Below are 19,516 nucleotides of genomic sequence, written 5' to 3' on the forward strand. Positions count from 1 at the left end.
CACCCTCCTTGCTGCTCCCTCGCTTCTGAAGTGTGCTGGGCATCAGAGCCCATTTCCCTCTCCCCTCCCCCCCTTCCCTCTCCCACCTATTCCCTTAGAATAGATAGGCTGCTTAAGTGTAGAAGTAGTTGTGTTGTGTGTGTGGTTTTTTTTAAAAAAGGAAAACAAAAGCAAAACACCAAAAAAACGAGTAAAAGAAGCCACACTGTTATTATTTTTTTTTTTTTTACTATCTGAATCACCTATGTGCTTTTCAGCAACCTCAGTAACTTGTTCACTTTGTACTCAACAGAAACTAATAAACTTTGAGCAGCCTTTAAAAAAAAAAATCCTCATTGTGCTGTTTGGTACCCTGTGACCTTGGACAATCAATACCTTTATGGACCTCAGGTTCCTCAACTATAGTATTGGGTGTGTATGTGGGCGGGAGTGAGTGTTACCAGATGACTCCTGAGCTCTGTATCTAGGATCCTGTGACGTAAGGACAGATGACTATAACCAACGTAAGTGGGGTTGGAGATACGACAAATGAAAAGCTTTATGAACTTCCTGAAAGCAACGATTATGTCATTTTCTCCTTCTTTTTGTATTCCTGTTGCCCAGGGCAAAGTTGGGTCAGGAGTCCTCTTCCTGACTTCAAATCCAGCCTCACACACTTACTAGCTGTGTGACCATGGGAAAGTCACTTAACACTATTTGCCTCCATTCCTCATTTTTAAAATGAGCTAGAGAAGGAAACGTCAGACCACTCCAGGATTTTTGCCAAGAAAACTCCAAATGGGGTCACGAAGAGTTGGACACGACTGGAAACAACTGAAAAATAATAATAAAATAAACCTGAGTGGGTTGAGGATGGGGTTAGTGACAGCAGGCTGGATTAAAATCACAAGAAAACTTGAAAGAAATAGTCTATTTAGACTTTGGGAATAATATTAAATTAGTTGTGATGCTTCCTCCCCTCATTCCGTTAACTCTTCCCTTCCTCCATTACAGGAAATGAGCAGGGCCCAAACAGGAAGGAGCCACATTCTATTTCCTATTCTTTTCCCTTTCTAACCTGGGCCTATGTTCTCTGTAGGGGATATTCCTTCTCTATCACCTAGTGATCATTTGGAAAACATGTGTTGTAAAAATTAGTATGTAGAAAAGCTCATTTCTGGGGAAGGTAAGACTATCCCAGAGAACAATAGGACACTTATAAGGTTCTATCAGGGTTACCTCAACTTTTCTAAGTAGTCCTGAGGAAATTACTTTGAAATGCTGTTTGCAGAACTGGGACTCTGAGAATTTTCTCTGTTGACTTTGCTGAAAGAGGCAGTCCCTGTGAGAGTCTGGGTCATTGTTGTATACCTGAGAGAAAGCTTAGTTAACTGCTTCATTTCATCAACACACCACACAATACACACAAAAGGCCCATGAAGCCCAGGGAGCCCATAAGTGGAACATAGAAATAGAGCACCAGTCTTCCTTCATACATTGAAAGAGTTGGGGTACAGGGTCAGAAATCCTGGGTTCAGACCTGGCCTCTGCTTTTTGCTACCTTAGGCAAGTCTTCCTTGGGTCTCAATTTCTTCATTCATAAAATACATTGTTAGGTAATCCCTAAAATCTCATCCAGCTCATATGACATGTCCCTCATAGCAAAAACCTTTAGGAAACTTCCATCCATGTATCTAAGTGTGTCTGATCTTCAAGTAAAAAAATGGTGATTTAAACCATATATCTTTTTATATTTCCTAGACAAGAAAAAAATAGAAAAACCTGAAAAAGAAATCAAAGGTAAAGATGGCAAATCTTAAATATCTGTGTGTATTATATTGTCTGCCAGTGAAAATGTAGTAATAATAATGGGCTGATGCCATTTTAAGATAGTTGTTTAGAATATGAACAGTGACTTTGTAGGATTGGAATTATTCCAGTGATTGGAATTATTTACATTTGTATAGTGCTTTATATCCATTAATTATCTCATTTGAGCTCCCTAGCAAACCTATGAGGCAGGTATTAGTTATTTTATCTGTATGTTATAAATGTGGAGACCAAAAGTTAAAAAGTTCGTGCAGCTAATTTAAGTGTCAGAGGCAGGATTGCAACCCAGGCCATCCTGATTCCAAGTCCAAGACCCTATTCACTCTGAAGATAGCAGATAGAAACTTTTGATGATAGCCACAGAGGTCAGAAGTTTATGTTATAAGGCAGCATGCCCTTACTATTTCTAAATTTTCATTAAAGATATGAATTCCCCTTCATTCAATGCCATATGCTGTATTAGAAACATCACTGGCCTTGGAATCAGAAGACCTTGGTTAGTGTCCTCTCTGAAGGAGGCTGAAGCAGGCTTTTTAAAGCACTTAGTGCTTGGTCAGACATAAAAAAACATCAAGGTCATCCACTGCATCCTGGGCCATCACCAGTCATCTTGATTTTTGCCTTGTCACTGGACTTCAATGACCCTGGATGAGAGAGTGAGGCTGACAACTTTGTGCAACCCTGCTTCACTTAGATCTAATTCACACATGAGCCAAGATATCAACTGTAATGTTATTGGTCATCTACAAAGAGAGAGAGAGAGAGAGAGAGAGAGAGAGAGAGAGAGAGAGAGAGAGAGAGAGAGAGAGAGAGGGAGAGAGGGACAGGGAGAGAGGGAAAGGGAGGGAGAGAGGGAGAGGGAGAGGGAGAGAGAAAGAAAGAAAGAAAGAAAGAAAGAAAGAAAGAAAGAAAGAAAGAAAGAAAGAAAGAAAGAAAGAAAGAAAGAAAGAAAGAAAGAAAGAAAGAAAGAAAGAAATAAGGAAGGAAAGAAAGAGAAAGGACAAATAACATGGGAATTTGCACAAGTTTGTTAGCCTTGCCATTAATTTTGGATTTTTTTTGGGGGGGAGGTGTCCCTCAGTCTTCCCCCACTCAGACATCTGCTATTCCTTAGATGAAAGTTTGTGAGGTAAAAGTTTGTGAGGTGAAAGTTTCTGAGATGAAATTTCTTGAGGTCCTGAATGAGACCAAAGTTGAGGTGAAATTTCTTGAGGCCTAGTCCACTTCCCAATGGAGCTTCCCTCAGGACTTACCCTTTGTTGATTCAGTGTAGTCAGCCTGGAGGTGTCTACAATTCACTCAGATCAAATCTCAGCCTCTGGAGGCCCTGCCTTTCCTGAAGTTGTCTCAAGTTATTCTAGAAAGACAACCGCTTTACTCCTTTATTTTTGTTGCTCTGTGTTCATTTCCTGGTGATTTTCTGTCTGTTTTTGGAAGAGATCTGGAGAGCCTGGAAATTTCTGACCCACTCCACTCTCTGATGTTTGTGCTTTCTACATTATAGAGTTGTTATATGGGTTGTCCCAAAGGTCTTTAGAATAATTTTAAGTTATTAAAGCTAAAACTTCAATAACACTTTGGGGACATCCTAGATGGATCAAATTAATTTAATATATATGAAAGTATTTTGTAATTGAAGAACCATTATATATAATATGTGTAAGCTCTGATTATTCCCTGAGAGAACAGGCGTTAAAAGTTTGACACTGGCTTCACAAACTTTAGTTTCAACACTTAGAGGCTAAATAAAAGTGTTCGTCTACCCTAAACCACATTATTTTGTTTCTATAGAAAAAACAGCTCCAAAGAAGCAGCTGAAAGAGCACAAAGGTAATAACAGAGGGGTCAGAGGGTTTGTCAGGAACTCAGCAGGAAATGACTACACTTTACATCACAATGTGTGTTTGCAAAAATAATATTTCATTTAATCAAGTATCTAATATGTTTATCCAGTTAAAAAACCATAAGCATGATAAATAATATGGGAAACCTGGTTCCACAAAAATGCCCCATTAATCTAAAGTTTAAACAGTTGTGTCAGTAGTATGACTAGATCCATTGTCCTAGAATTGCAAAATCAGAGCTTGGGAAGGGATCTCCATGGACCTGTATAGGACTGGTGATCTTTTCTTCCAAACCTCTGAGAAATACTCATTTCTGATTGACGTTTACCTGTTGTTATTGTCTTGTTGTTCAGTCATTTCAGTCACATCCAACTCTTTGTGACTCCATTTGGGGTTTTCTTGACAAAGATATTGGAGTGGTTTAACTTTTCCAGCTCATTTTATAGATGAGGAACTGAGACAAACAGGGTTAAGTGACTTGCCCAGGGTCACACAGCTAGTAAGTATCTGAGGACAGACTCCCACTCATGGTGATGCTTCTTCCTGATTCCAAATACAGTGCTCTATCCACTGTGCCCCCTAGCTGCCTCATTTACCTGTTGATTAGCTATGAACGCATTACCTGGAACCTCACAATATTCCTTTGAACATGTTTAGATAAAGTAGTTTTATCATACTTTGCATGTAAGGAAACTGAGGCAAAGAAAAAATGGAGTAATTTAAACTGATACCACAGAAATCAAGGGCAGAGCCAGGAACGACTTAGATCTCCTGGTATAGTGAGTGGAATGGATGTCAGATTGGAAGTTAAAGTTCTTGGTCTAAATATTAGCTCAACCACACAATGGCTGTGACCCTGGAAAAGTCACATCTTTAAGTCTGAGATTCCTTAACTATATAATAAAGCAGCTAAACTATATCATACCTAAGCTCTTGTTAATTCCTATGAGCATCGACATTTCCTCTGGTCTCATGGAAATCTGGATTATGAGATAGTCTCTACTGAATGATTTAGGCTTTGTCTGCCTTAAATACTTACTCATTTGCTCTAAGTCTCAGTTTCTTCATATGCAAAGCAGGAGCTAATAATGTCCGTAGTATATCAGGATTTTGTGGAACTCAAATGAAATAATGCATATGATCCATAGCAAACTTTTTAAAGCACTATATAAATGTCAGTAATTTGCATTCATCATAAACAACTAATTTTTGAGGAATTTGAATATTACTAAAATATGCTAAACATTAAATTTATATTGAATGCTATTTAGTCTTTCTTTACTGATTCAGAAGATACTTCAAGATTTGGCAGGGCTCCCAGGTTCATTGGTAGTCATGTCAACAACTGCCCTATCAGTATTGGAGATAGAGGATATTGAGGTCAATCTATATAGACCCCAAGACATACTTTAGCACTGTCTTTGTTGAATGTATTTCTCTTGTCAATTTTTCTTATAAATTTGCTCCTTTCTCCTCAAAATGAAATACATGGGGGGAAAAGGAAATTTTGGTTAGTAGAGGCCTATCCTCAATTTAATTTTCTACTTTTTCTAAAGTAAATATGGTTAATCAGTAAAGTATTGTGTATTTATTACTGATTTCCAGAATGTTTAGCCTAAAGATTACAAGATTCTCAGTCATCAAGAAAAGCTTAGAGCATCTTGGTTCCACTCACTAAATTGGGGAAGTAAACTGAGATAGTTTAGAAAATTTTTCAGAAAAAAAAGTGAAATGAAGTCTTCTTATTTGTAACCTGAAAGTCAAATTAATTTGAACCACTTCCAATCCCCCAGCATTTCAGTTAATTAAGGTTCTTTGCAACTGTGTTTACATTAACAATGTGGCAAGGATTGTTTAAATTGATGCCATTATAAACATTCCTTTCAGTCACTTTTTTTTCCATTAGTGTGAAGTGTGAAATATTGCCAAACAAATTTACTTTTATAAGGAGACTTTGTTTCAGATGTCTATTGTAGGAATGAGCCAAGTCAAAGCTGTAATCAAAAGCAGTTACTTTAAAAATTCACACATTTGATTAGCATATTTTTCCATAAACAGACACAACAGGAAAAGAAAATCTTCAGTCTCACAATGTGACGAGAGGTAATCAATCTTGAGTTTCTAAAATGTTTAACCAATATTTTGCTGCTGAGGTGCTCAGTTGTAAGGACTCTAAATATTTATACATGAAAATACTCAAGACGTCCAGTTGACAGGACAAGCTGCTATACATTTTTTAAAGCAATAGAAAAGGTTTCTGTGATGAGATTTTGTGAATAGTTGTAGTCTCATAGAACAACTACAAAATTGTCTAACAAAGTTAATACATTAAATGTACAATAATATATTAAGACAAAGAACCTGAAGATGCCTTGAAGCATTTTAAAATAATAAGTAATATTTAAAAGAGCATAGCAGTGAGATCAGAATTGAGATCGATGTGAAAAAAAGACTAATCTTATGACTCTGTTCTTACCAGTAAGTCTCGACAAAGCCTACAGAAAATATGTATGAGGGGATACAGTAGAGGGTAGACTATATATGCAATATATTTATCTCATGTAAGACATCCTAAGAGCAAACTGGTGCAGTCTGTGATTCTCATTATCAGCAAGATATTAATGGAAGGACTTGAGAACTTTACAGTAAAATCAATAAGCAGGTAAGATAAAATGACTTTAGGAAAGATAAAATTAAATGGAATACTTAAAGCTTTGCTTTCGGAAAAAAAAACAGAAAAGAAAAAGAAAGTGGAGGCAAGTGACATAAGTTTAAATTCCCAGTTCCCATGACAATAATGAAAGGCTGCCTTTATTTGTCAAATGGGTAAAAGTCTCCAATGGGAGATTCCCAGTCAAGTGTAAAGATGGGATTATCTCTAATTTATATTGTGTTATTTGGAATACTACAACAAACAACTAGAACAAAACCTTACTTCAGCATCTGTAGAATGGGATGACAAAATACTGTCAAAGTCTCCCTAGAGAACAGTAATTATCCCAACAATATTTTTGAGAAAAAGAATTTTCTTTTAGTCTATAGTAAAATTTTAGTCCTAAGATTTTTCTCAAACATCTGACAAGAAAATCATTTGTAAGTGAGGATACTATTGAGAAACTGATTAAAACAACTATTTTAAAATCCCACCCTTTAAAATAACATTATTGTTGCAGAAATGAAAATGTTATCTATGCTTTCCTGTTTCAGCAAAAGATAGCATTTTTTTGTTATGCTAGTAATGATCTCTGTTCCACCTGATATATTTCCACCGTCTGCAAATAAATAGATGAGTTTTAAAATAGTAAACAGAAATCCACTGAAATATTTCTGTCTTGCATTACAGCTATTAAGGAAGATATTAAGAAGAATTTGATTAATTGTATGTTACCTTTTTGATGATCATTTCTAAGATATAAGAGGCAAAATGTCCTCTCTGCAGTCCATTTCTTTTTTTATAAGAGAAAAGACAGTATTTACATGCATATTTAGGACATTTGGAATGTTAAAACTTACTTTCAAAAAAATTTTTTATGAAATCATACAGAGTTATTTCTAGCAGGGAAAATTTAGTTTCACAAATAGCTATTTCCAAAGAATATTTTTTAAATAAAGAATAAATACGGTCTTGAACCCCTGATGATTAATAGTGCTTTAATAGCTCGTGTTTTCTTGCATTAAAGAAACTAATTTAGCTATCAGCGAAAGTTATTCAAAGGCACATTTTTACTAACACTTTCAAATTATAATAATTTCAGTCCATTAGCTTTTTTAAGACAAGACATAGTTGATGTATAGGTTGCAGAATAATATGGATGTTTTCTTTGAATTTTATTTCTGTTATAGAATATGTCATTTGGACTTTGTTTGTTTTCTTACAGAAAAAGTGACCCACACGCCAAAAGTAATGAGTAAGTTCTGTTAGTGACACTCAGCTAAGTGTTGCGCAGTTTATTACGCTGAACTCCTCCTTCTCCTTCTCTTCCTCTTCCTCCTTCTCCTCCCTCTCCTCCTTTTCTTTCTCCTTCTTCTTCTCTCTCTCCTCCCACTTCCACTTCCTCTCCCTCTCTCCTTCCCCCTTTCCCCCTCCCCATTCTCTTCCTCTTCCTCTCCTCTTCCTCCTCCTTCTCTTTCTGCTCTTCTTTATCCTTCATCTTTTTGGGTGGGGGAGGGTCTCGACCTATGGTTTTATCTTTCTAAAGAACTTCTTAGGAGAACTCTCTCCTAGATAGACAAGGTATGTGTAACACAAAGTTTTAGAGTAGTGGTGGAGAGTTGGACAAAAAACGTTAAGTCACTTGTCCAGAGTCACACAGCCAGTGAGGGTCAGAAGCAGGACTTGAACCCGGATTTCCTTTCCATTCTGTCTATTTCTTAAACAAGCTATTGTAAGGAATATTTTATTTGATGTGATTAGTTATATAATCATTCTAACCCTGTAGTCTTTGAAAGTTGGAATGAATCAGTAATAGGTAAGTTTTTCTTACACTTAAATTTAGGTAATAATTTTAGCATCTGAAGTCTTTCTGAAAATCAAACTAGCCTACCATCTTCTTAAGGCAGGGCAAAAAAAGTAAAAGATGATCTATATATAATACATACATTTGATTGATAATTAAACTACTATAAAAAAAAACCAAATCCTTCTTCTCCTATCATCCCATAATCTCTGAACAATCATCCCAAGTCCTCATACAGTAGGATAATACTAGATTATTCCCTACGGTCATTTTGGTGCCCATTGTCCTAAAAATGAGAGAGTGATATTTGTAGAAAATAGGATTTAGTGTAACCATGATCATAATATCATTCGCCACAAACAGTAATTAGATCACTGAAACATATCATGTGTGACTAAGGTATGAGTGATAGAAAACTCTAAGCAAATAGAGTAGAATTCCAAAGTTTCCTGTGGGATTCTAATTCAGTGAAGTGAAAGAGAATAAGCATTTTACGTTCCTTCATATTTTCTATATTTGTCAATCATAATTAATCAATCATAAATATTTACTGAGTGCTACCATTGTGCCAAGCAAATTGTGGACAAAAATATAGGAGAAGTAGAAATCATGGCCCCTTTTTTCTACTATGTATTGTTGTCATGCTTATCATAATTTATTATTGTGACCTCATCTTATTTGATGGCATCCAGAAAAAAAAAGGTCCTGGGACAATTCGCAATCCAGTTGTCCTTTTACATTTAATGTTCTATGGACTATTGCACAGTTGGGTAAAATAATTGCTTTTTATAGCTGAATAAAAGGATTTAAATGTAGCCTCATCATCCTCTGTAGACCCACTAAAAGCATCTTTGAGACAACTCCAATATCAGATAGGATGACAGAGATAAAAGGTATCTTATCTTGTTCCCACATGATGTTGATTCATTCTGCTAGATTTTGATATCTCGAAATGTTTTTCTTCCATAGATTGGAGATTTGGTATTGGTAATATCTATCAATTTAAAAAGATTTTTTCCAATTTTAATGCATCAATATTATGGAAGAAAATTTCTGTGCTCTGAACTTTTAGCCAATATAATTTCTATATGATTTTGATTTCTTCTGCTAGGTCTCCATATTTTGAAATCCTTTTGCTCTAGATGACTTGAATATTATGAATTTGGGTCATGGCAAAATATATTAAAAATTTGTGGTGAGCAATGTTTTTATCTCTATGTTCTCATTCCAGTACAGTTAATTTATTGAATTGTGACAGACATTTTGAGATCTGTATTTATAATATGGGAATCGTTATCTGAGAGTTTAAGAAAGATAGCAAGCTTCTAATGTCCTATACCTAATATAATATACCTAATTCCAGGTATATTCCTAGATATATAACTAACTATAACTATATGTTTCCCAGTTGCTGTAATGTCCTCATATAGAATGCATTGATCTAATGTAAGGATAAACCTCCTTAAGGATAAACTTCTGTAACTTCTGGTGGTGATTACTTTGTGCTGAATTGTGATGATCTATAGATTTCTATAATTTCTATTAAAAATTCATTTATATAAACCCTTCCATTTCTATAAACAAATCTTTATGACTCAGCCATTTCTTCTATTTTTGTTGATGTGTGTTGTTGCTTGAGCTTATGTGGATGTCACCCATAGAAGGACTTTTGATTCCACTCTTGAATCTCACCTGTTGCTGTTGATTGCATAATTAAAATCTGTCAGTCACTAAGCATTTTAAAGCACCTTCTCTGCATCAGACACTAGGCTAGAGATGGAGCTATCCAAAAATGAAATATAGACTGCCCCGTGCTCATAAATTTTACTGTTAGAGGGATAGAGTGCACAAAAGTAACTATGATACAAAGTAGATGGTCATAAGAAGCAGGTAACAGTAGAAAGAACTCTGAATGTGAAATGAGAAGATCAATGTTTGAATCTTGGTTCTGCTGCTTGTTATCTGTGTTACACTGGGCAGGTTGCGTCATTTTTCTGGACATTGTTATTTTTTTGTTTTGTTTTTAATTTGAATTTATTTATTTAACATATTTAGTTTTCAGCATTGATTTTCACAATAGTTTCAATTACAAATTTTCTCCCCATTTCTACCCTCCCCCACCCACTACAAGATGGCATATATTCTGGTTGCCCTGTTTCCCAGTCAGCTCTCCCCTCTATCACCCCTCTCCCCTCTCATCCCCCATTCCCTTCCTTTCTTGTAGGGCAAGATAAATTTCTACATCCCATTGCCTGTGTATCTTATTTTCTAGTTGCATGCAAAAACATTTTGTTTTTGGTTTTGAACATCTGTTTTTAAAACTTTGAGTTCCAAATTCTCTCCCCTCTTCCCTTCCCACACCCCCTCCCTCAGAAGTCAAGCAATTCAACCTAGGCCACATGTGTATCATTATGTATAACCCTTCCACAATACTCATGTTGTGAAAGACTAACTATATTTTGCTCCTTCCCAACCCATCCCGCTTTATTGAATTTTCTCCCTTGACCCTGTCCCCTTTCCAAAGTGTTTGTTTTTGATTACCTCCACCCCCATCTGCCCTCTCCTCCATCATCCCCCCCTGTTATATTTTTTCATCTTCCTCCCTCTTCTTTCCTGTGGGGTAAGATACCCAATTGAGTATGCATGGTATTCCCTCCTCAGGCCAACTCTGATGGGAGCAAGGTTCACTCATTCCCCCCTCACCTGCCCTCTCCCCTCCTCCTACAGAACTGCTTCCTCTTGCCACCTCTATGTGAGATAATCCACCCCATTCTATCTCTCCCTATTTCCCTCTCTCAGTATGTTGCTCTCTCATCCCTTAATTTGATTTTATTTCTTTTAGATATCTTCCCTTCATCTTCAACTCACCCTGTCTGCTCTCTCTCTTTTATATATATATATATATATATATATATATATATATATATATATATATATATATATATATATATATATATATATATATATACATATATACATAAACATATATATATATATATGCATATTCCCTTCAGCTACCCTAATACTGATGTCTCATGTATCATACACATCATCTTTCCATGTAGGAATGTAAACAAAACAGTTCAACTTTAGTAAGTCCCTTACAATTTCTGTTTCTTGATTACCTTTTCATGCTTCTCTTGATTCTTGTGTCTGAAAGTCAAATTTTCTATTCAGCTCTGGTCTTTTCACTGAGAAAGCTTGTAAGTCCGCTATTTTATTGAAAATCCATATTTTGCCTTGGAGCATGATACTCAGTTTTGCTGGGTAGGTGATTCTTGGTTTTAATCCTAGCTCCATTGACCTCCGGAATATCGTATTCCAAGCCCTTCGATCTCTTAATGTAGAAGCTGCTAGATCCTGTGTTATCCTGATTATTTTTCCACAATACTCAAATTGTTTCTTTCTGGCTGCTTGCAATATTTTCTCCTTGTCCTGGGAACTCTGGAATTTGGCGACAATATTCCTAGGAATTTTCTTTTGGCGATCTTTTTGAGGAGGTCATCTGTGGATTCTTTCAATTTCTATTTTACCCTCTGGCTCTAGAATATCAGGGCAGTTCTCCTTGATAATTTCTTGAAAGATGACATCTAGGTTCTTTTTTTGATCATGGCTTTCAGTTACTCCAACAATTTTAAAATTATCTCTCCTGGACCTATTTTCCAGGTCAGTGGTTTTTCCAATGAGATATTTCACATTGTCTTCCATTTTTTCATTCCTTTGGTTCTGTTTTATAATATCTTGATTTCTCATAAAGTCACTAGCTTCCACTTGCTCCAATCTAATTTTTAAGGTAGTATTTTCCTCAGTGGTCTTTTGGACCTCCTTTTTCCATTTGGGTAATTCTGCCTTTCAAGACATTCTTCTCCTCATTGGCTTTTTGGAGCTCTTTTGCCATTTGAGTTAGTCTGTTTTTTTAAGGTGTTGTTTTCTTCAGTGTATTTTTCAGTATTTTTTGGGTCTCCTTTAGCAAGTCATTGACTTGTTTTTCATGATTTTCTTGCATCCTTCTCATTTCTCTTCCCAATTTTTCCTCTACTTCTCTAACTTGCTCTTCCAAATCCTTTTTGAGCTCTTCCATGGCCTGAGACCAGTTCATGTTTTTCTTGGAGGCTTTTGATGTAGGCTCTTTGACTTTGTTGACCTCTTCAGGCTGTATATTTTGGTCTTCTTTGTCACCAAAGAAAGATTCCAAAGTCTGAGTCTGAATCTGAGAGTGATTTCACTGCCTGGCCGTGTTCCCAGCCAACTTACTTGACCCTTGAGTTTTTTGTCGGGGTATGACTGTTTGTAGAGTAAGGAGTACTTTGTTCTGAGCTTGAGGGGATGTGCTGTTGTTTTCAGAGGTATTTCTATACAGCCAGCTCTGCCACACCAGCACTCCTCCTTCCCCAAGAACTGCCAGCCAGGACCTGACTGGGATCTTAAGCAGGCTGTGCACCCCTTCTCTTATCTGCCACTTAATTCCTCCCACCTGGTGGGCCTGGGGCCGAAGCAACTGCCGCTGTAGTTCTGTAGCTGCACCTCCCCCGCTGCCCCTGTCCCCCACAGCTTTTCCCACTAACCTTCTCTGTTGTCTTTGGTATTTGTGGGTTGAGAAGTCCGGTAACTGCCACAGCTCGCTGATTCAGGGCGCTAGGGCCTGTTCCACCCGGCTCCTGGTCTGGTTGGTCCTGCCGCTGCCCATGCTGGGCTCTGCTCTCCTCCGCCCCCAGCTCCAGTGCCTGATAGACCTCATCCAGTGACCATCCAGGCTGTCCTGGGCTGGATCCTTGCTTCCCTCTGCTATTTTGTGGGTTCTGCAGTTCTAGAATTTGTTCAGAGCCATTTTTATAGGTTTTTGGAGGGACCTGGTGGGGAGCTTATGCAAGCCCCTGCTTTCCAGCCGCCATCTTGGCTCCGCCCACCAAACAATATTGTTTTTACTGTGTATAATATTCTCCTGGTTCTGTTCACTTCACTTTGCATCAGTTCATGTCAGTCTTTCCAGGTTTTTCTGAAATCATCTTGCTCATCATTATTTATAGCAAAATAATATTCCATTACAATAATATACCACAACTTGTTCATCCATTCCCCAATTGATGGGCATCCCATTGATTTCCAATTCTTAGCCACCACAAAAAGAGCTGCTATAAATATTTTTGTACAAATAGCTCCTTTTATCTTTTTTGGATGTCTTTGGGATATCAACCCAGTACTGGTCTTTCTAGGTCAAAAGGTATGCACAGTTTTATAGTCCTTTGGTCATAGTTTCAAATTGTTTTCCAGAATGGTCATATCAGTTCACAACCCCAACTACAATGCATTAGTATCCCAGTTTTCCCATATCCCCTCCAACATCTATCATTTTCCTTTTTTGTCATATTAGCCAATCTGATAGGTGAACAACGGTCATAAATTTTGAGGGGAATGGAGGCAAAAAGAAATCCTTCAGATAAGACCAAGTCGTCAAAGAAAAAAATGGGAGAAGGACCAGGGGCAAAATTATGTTTTAGGTAATGCAGAAATCAGAAGGAAAGACAGCAATTGGACCTAATGTACTTAAATCAGAAATGGAAGCAACAAGAGGAACTGAGATTGGAGATAGAATGAAAAGGACATTCCCTAAAAATGATCAAAGAAACTGAGGACAGGTGAGAATTGGGTCTGATCAGTGCAAAAAATTTAACATATTTATACCTTCAGTGTGTTAGGAATACCTAGGGGTTTTCATCCCAGGGAACCTGGGATTGACCTATCCACCAAAATTCTCTCATGCACTGTTCCCATCAGAGGGAATATCAACTCAATTTTACTTCCTCTCTGATTCCAGGCAGCCATGTGAGGAATATATGCACATATAAATATATATACATATATGTATGTATATATAGGTATACACACATATATGTATGTGTGTTTGTTGTATCTAAAGATAAAATTCAAGATCCTTGAAAGCAGGGGTTGTTTCATTGATATTTTTTCTTTGCATCTCTAACACCTGGCACAGTGCCTGGAATATAATAGGTGCTTAATAAATACCTATTGATTGATGACTAAGGAAGATGTTAGAAGGCTACATGATTTTCTTTTTAAAAAAAAACATAGTTATTTAAATAATACTTTTGATATATTGAAATTTTAGCCTATCTCCAAATAGGAAAATATAAATTGGAGTAATATACTTATTTGAAATCACTCTATATGTAATTTAAATATCATTCTGCACGATCTTTTTTCTGACAGCATTTAATGATTATTTGCTTCTATTCTGACTGAGCCAAGATTTTTTTCAAATAGATTCTGCCTCCTGTGATGCAAATCACAACTCTTCTACCTCTTTCTCACTCTATAATTCTAGTATATGCCCTATCTCTTTTTCAGCCACTCTGAGACCATCTCAGTGAAAATGACAAGGATTTGCTCCATAAAACTAAAGATGGTTTTGTGGTTTTTTTTTCCATGTCCTGGTTGCATATACATACATACATAAATATATGCACATATGTATGTATACACATGGTTATATAGTTTATAGGTATGTGGTAGATAGATAGATAGATGTAGATATACCACTATGACCTTCTCCACATTTTGATGTATTGAACTGCACCTAGCAGATAAGTAGCCTATCTGTGAACTCAAACTTGAAAAATTCCTACCTTGGAAGAAATGGTTAGAATTTCTTCTAGAAACAAAACTCAATTTCATGCCATGAGGAGGAGATTTTTGTCTACTCTTTTATCCAAATCATCTATATAAAAATATCTGAATTCTCCACTGTCCCTGAGATAGTACCTTTTAGAATAATTTATTAGAATATTTTATTCAATAAAACCATTATGAGAAAATAAAACTTTTTTAGAACAAGTAATTTCTTCCTTCATGAAAGCAAGGAACAAATAAGGTCAAATTTTTCTTTTGGACACACTTCTTTGAAATTAGAGGTAGGTAAAATTTGAGGAAACATGCCTAAAGTTTCATTGAAAACAAGCTTTAAAAGTTAAAATAAATTAGTTAGTCAAATTAAAAGTGGGAGTTTATGACTTATAAAATGTTAGTCACTTCAGTTAGTCACTGAAATATTTGGTATCTCAGACCTAGTGGCTCATAGTGCAACTTGATTCTCCAGTCTTTTCTAGGAAACATCAAGAGTTTAAATAGAAATAGTGAACAAAATTTTGCTTTGATGAAAATTCTTGCTTTGTTTTTTCACCTGTTGACTATGTTTAAATACATGATTTGTCTAAAAGCCCATTAGGCAAAAACGTATTAAATAATATCCTAGTTTTAGACCATTGAGCCATCACTAGTCATTCATGAAATGTCACTCTGGTACCCTGAAAGCCATGCAGTTTTCCCAGATCTCAACATGAAAGAATGTGTTGAACGTCACTATTTAGGATACTGAATTAATCCTTTCCAGGCCCATCAAACATATTTTTAAAAAGAAAACAATATAACCATCTACTATGTGCCAAGTATTGTGCTAAGATTTTGAGATACTAGTGTTGCTGTTACTACTACTACTTACTACTATTATTGTTGCTGCTGCTGCTGCTACTACTATTACTACTACTAACTATTACTACTACTAACTAGTACTACTACTACTAACTAGTATTCCTATTAGCTAATATTTCTATAGTGCTTACTTTGTGCCAGGCATTCTGCTAAGTGCCTTACAAATATTATCACCTTTGATCCTCACAATAACCCTGGGAGGTAGGTGCTATTATTATCCTCGTTTTATACTTGATGAAACTGAAGCAAAAAGAAGCTAATTGACATGCCCACGGTCAAACAACTAGTAAGTGTCTGAGGCTGGATTTGAATTTAGGTCTTCCTTGACTCTGCACCCGTTCCTCAATCTAGTATTCCTGCCCTTGAGAAATACAGGATTGTAGTGGCTAGGGAGAAGTTTTGCTTTGGGAAGTTATAAGGATGGTGAGTGGAGCCTTAGGGGAATTAATTGATCTATACTTTCCAGTAGCAAAGGTGGTATTTATTTGATTATGGTTCCCAGAAAAAGAGAAGGAAAACAGGATGGAGATGCATAAGAAAAAAGCCAGGGTGAAATGTGAGCCATGACTGAGGCCTGTTAGAAATAGGAAACTACCTGAATTTGAGTTCATACCCTCACCAATCAGGACGGTGCAGGAAGGCACCAGGCTGGGAGTTTTGGAACTCAGAGTCGTAACTCACCAAGAGCATGGATTTTGCAAATTCAGAAAGTATAACAGACTGTTGAATCAATAGCCTGATCCAGATGCTCCAAACCATCATAGAATCCCTAGAAAGAATCAATGACCCCCTACAAGCAAATTACTTCTTCTTTCTCCTTGGTAGCTTAGACTTGAGTTGCTGATTAAAAAATTAATTGTTCCAAAAATTAGGCTAGGTACAGCAAACTTCCCTTTAACTCTAAAGATAGATTGATCAATTTTCCATCTAAACAACATATGCCAATCACTGTTTGAGCACTCCACAAGAAACTTTAATGGGGTAATTAACATGCAATTACAGATCCAATAATGAGAGACTGCTTTGCTTAACTTTATAGAATGAATCTGAATGCTGTTATTTGTGCCAATCATGTGCTGAATTCATTCTTCTTAAACTAGGTCAAAATGCTTCACAAAACCTAAACTGAATTACAGGAATCAAAATAGCTATTGAATTTCCTCTCAAAAAACCCCCACAACTTTTGTGATTTAACCATAAATATAAGCCAACACCATTGCTGTTAGTATGATTGTGTGGTTTTTTTACTGTTATTGCCAGAGAGATTGATGGCATACTTACATCAGACATGGAAGCAGCAAAAAACACATACCTTCCCATTGCCATAATGATTTCCCTGGAGGTGAAGTTTTTAGGTTATTTATGATTCCCTTAAAAGCAGTTGTGTTCACCAATTAACATTAGTCACCATTTCACTGAGTCTGATTCTTATTAACAACCCTAAATGATGCTCACTTGCCTATACTAAGTCACCAAATAAAAACTATTAAAGAGGCTTATGTCGTTTTACCTACCTACAAATCTCACTTTAAGTAATGTCATAACATATTTTCTTAAAATTTGTTTTTTTAACTGTTTGCTGCCATGGTCTTGGATGACTGGAATAATGTGGAAATGCCATTAAAAATTAGTATCACACAATCTCAGCATGGGAAGGGAACACAGAGATCATTTGGTCCAACCAACCTAAATTATGTATCTAACAAAATATCCTCAGTGGTACTACTAGTGAAAACTCTTGTTAATGGATAACAATGTTTTGCATTCTAAAACTTAATCCTTTGGGAAGAAATCAGCAAAAAGTTTGGTAAAGATAACTATACATACTTGAAGGGAGGGGAAAGGAAGGAGGAGATGGTGATAACTTCCTTTAGTCTATAGTTTGTATGTGAAACTCTTTTGTGATTCTTTCCATTTATTTATGGGAGTCATTTTCCAAAACTCTGGATGGATCCAACAATGAACAGTATGACTGATATCTAAGGACCATTTTAGCTGAGTTTGAAGATGCTTTTCACCAGGCTGGCTGCAAAATGATTAAATTTTGGCCAAAGAAACTCATTGGCTGCCATGTGCTAACACTATAAGTGTAGATAAAAAGAGTGCTCACACTCATTGGCTGCCACATACTAACACTATAAGTGTAGATAAAAAGAGTCCTCACACAGATGAGATGACAGACACTGGAAATGTAGAAGCATGTTTCAATTTGCTGGAAAAGCTCATTTGATTTGCATTAGTAGAAGGATTATGTCCTGAACAAAGACAATAATGCATTATTCTCTGACCTTAACAGACCAAATATTTTAGAAGAGATATTCATCAGCAGGAACACATTCAGAAGAAGGTAGCCAGGATAGTGAATATACTGGAAAAAAACTTTTCATCCAAAGATCAATGGAAGGAAGAGAAAAAAAGAGAGATAAAGTGGACTTGAAGTAGTTAAAGGTTGTCATTTATCTGGAAAGAGGGATTCCCAGAACTAGAGTAAATAGGCAAAAGTTATAGGAGACTGGTTTTAGTTCAATGTAAGGAATAACTTTCCAATAGTAGCCAGCCAGGAATGCAGATAGGTTCTAATTAGTACTAATTACCATGAAGTGGTTGCATTATTTGAAAAGATACTGCATGAGGGAGGATTCTGGGGAAATGGCGGAGTAGGTCAGAAAATTCCAAGTTCTCCAGATTTTCCCCACAAATGAGATGAAATGGCACCTCAAGGCAAACATAGAGTGGTTAAAAATAAATAAGAGTTGAGACAGAAGAGTGGTCCTCCTGGGACAGAGAAGACCCAAAGAAAAATCTCAGGTTTGGTCCTTGTGAAGAGTAAACATCTCCAGGCCACTTACACTTAAAGAACAAGCAGGGCAAGCCTTGGGGTTAGCTGGGTTAGAGAGCAGCCTCAGCCCCAGCCACAGCAACTTTAACCTCCCAGACAGCTGAGCCAGGGAAGATTGAGGGAACCTCTGCTGACAAGGAATGCCAGACCCAGCTGTGCTGCAGAGACTGGGCCTTGAATAAGAAGGAACCAGCACATATCTGTGAGGGCAGAAGCAGTGGGCAGGGACACTGTTGACTGTGGGCACTTACAGGAGGCTGGAGTTCTTGGTTTAGGTTCCAGGACAGAGGGGAGAACTGAAAGAGGATCTGAAACCAGAAGCACCATCCCCCATACTCTAGGCCTAGAGGGATTAAAAAAAATAAGCTGCTACAAATTTAAAAAAAAAATGAGCAGGGCAAGGAGAAAGAATCCAACCATAGAGAGTTACTATGGGAATAGAAAAGACTGGGATTCATCTTCCAAGGAAGATACTGAAACAAAGAAAGCCTCTCCTACCCCAAAGAGCAACATCAAATGGTCACCTACCCAAAAAGAATTCATAGAAGACCTTTAAAAAAACCTAAAATATCAAATGAGAGATACCAAGGAAAAAATTTTAAAAATAAGAACAATTAAAGAAAACCAAGAAGATTATGAAGAGAAAGTCAGCCAGTTAGACAAAGAAATCCAGAATGTTAAGGAAGGAAAAGGCTCCTTGAAAATCAGAATTGGGCAAGTGGGAGCCAGGGAAGTTATACAAGACCAAGAAATAAAAAATTAAATATAAAGAATGAACAAATAGAAGAGAATGTGAATCATCTCATAAGAAAAACAACTGAGCTGGAGAACTGATCAAGAAGAGAAAACATAAGAACAATTGGACTACCTGAAAGCTAGCCTCAAATAGAGCAAATTAGAATACATGCTAATCTGATTAATGCCATCAGTGGAGGTACGGTATCTGAGCAGAGACTAAATGACCATTCATTGGGAATGATAAGGGTAGAGTTAGTTCAAGTTTCAAGAAGGGATTGAACAATGTCACCTTTAAGTATCTTTGAATAGTATGGCTCTATGGA

At 36.6% G+C, this 19,516-nt stretch overlaps 1 long non-coding RNA gene across 1 annotated transcript in view; it reads left to right on the forward strand.

The window, feature by feature from the left end:
* Positions 1–3,600: 3,600 nt before the first annotated feature.
* Positions 3,601–19,516, forward strand: part of LOC118856970 — a 43,616-nt gene continuing 27,700 nt past the window's right edge. Inside the window, exons 1-3 of the long non-coding RNA XR_005010900.1 lie at positions 3,601–3,639; positions 5,712–5,756; positions 7,532–7,561. This is a non-coding gene — a long non-coding RNA (uncharacterized LOC118856970). The remainder of the gene's footprint in view (positions 3,640–5,711; positions 5,757–7,531; positions 7,562–19,516) is intronic.

Source organism: Trichosurus vulpecula, chromosome 7 (assembly GCF_011100635.1).
Source record: "Trichosurus vulpecula isolate mTriVul1 chromosome 7, mTriVul1.pri, whole genome shotgun sequence".
Taxonomy (NCBI): domain Eukaryota; kingdom Metazoa; phylum Chordata; class Mammalia; order Diprotodontia; family Phalangeridae; genus Trichosurus; species Trichosurus vulpecula.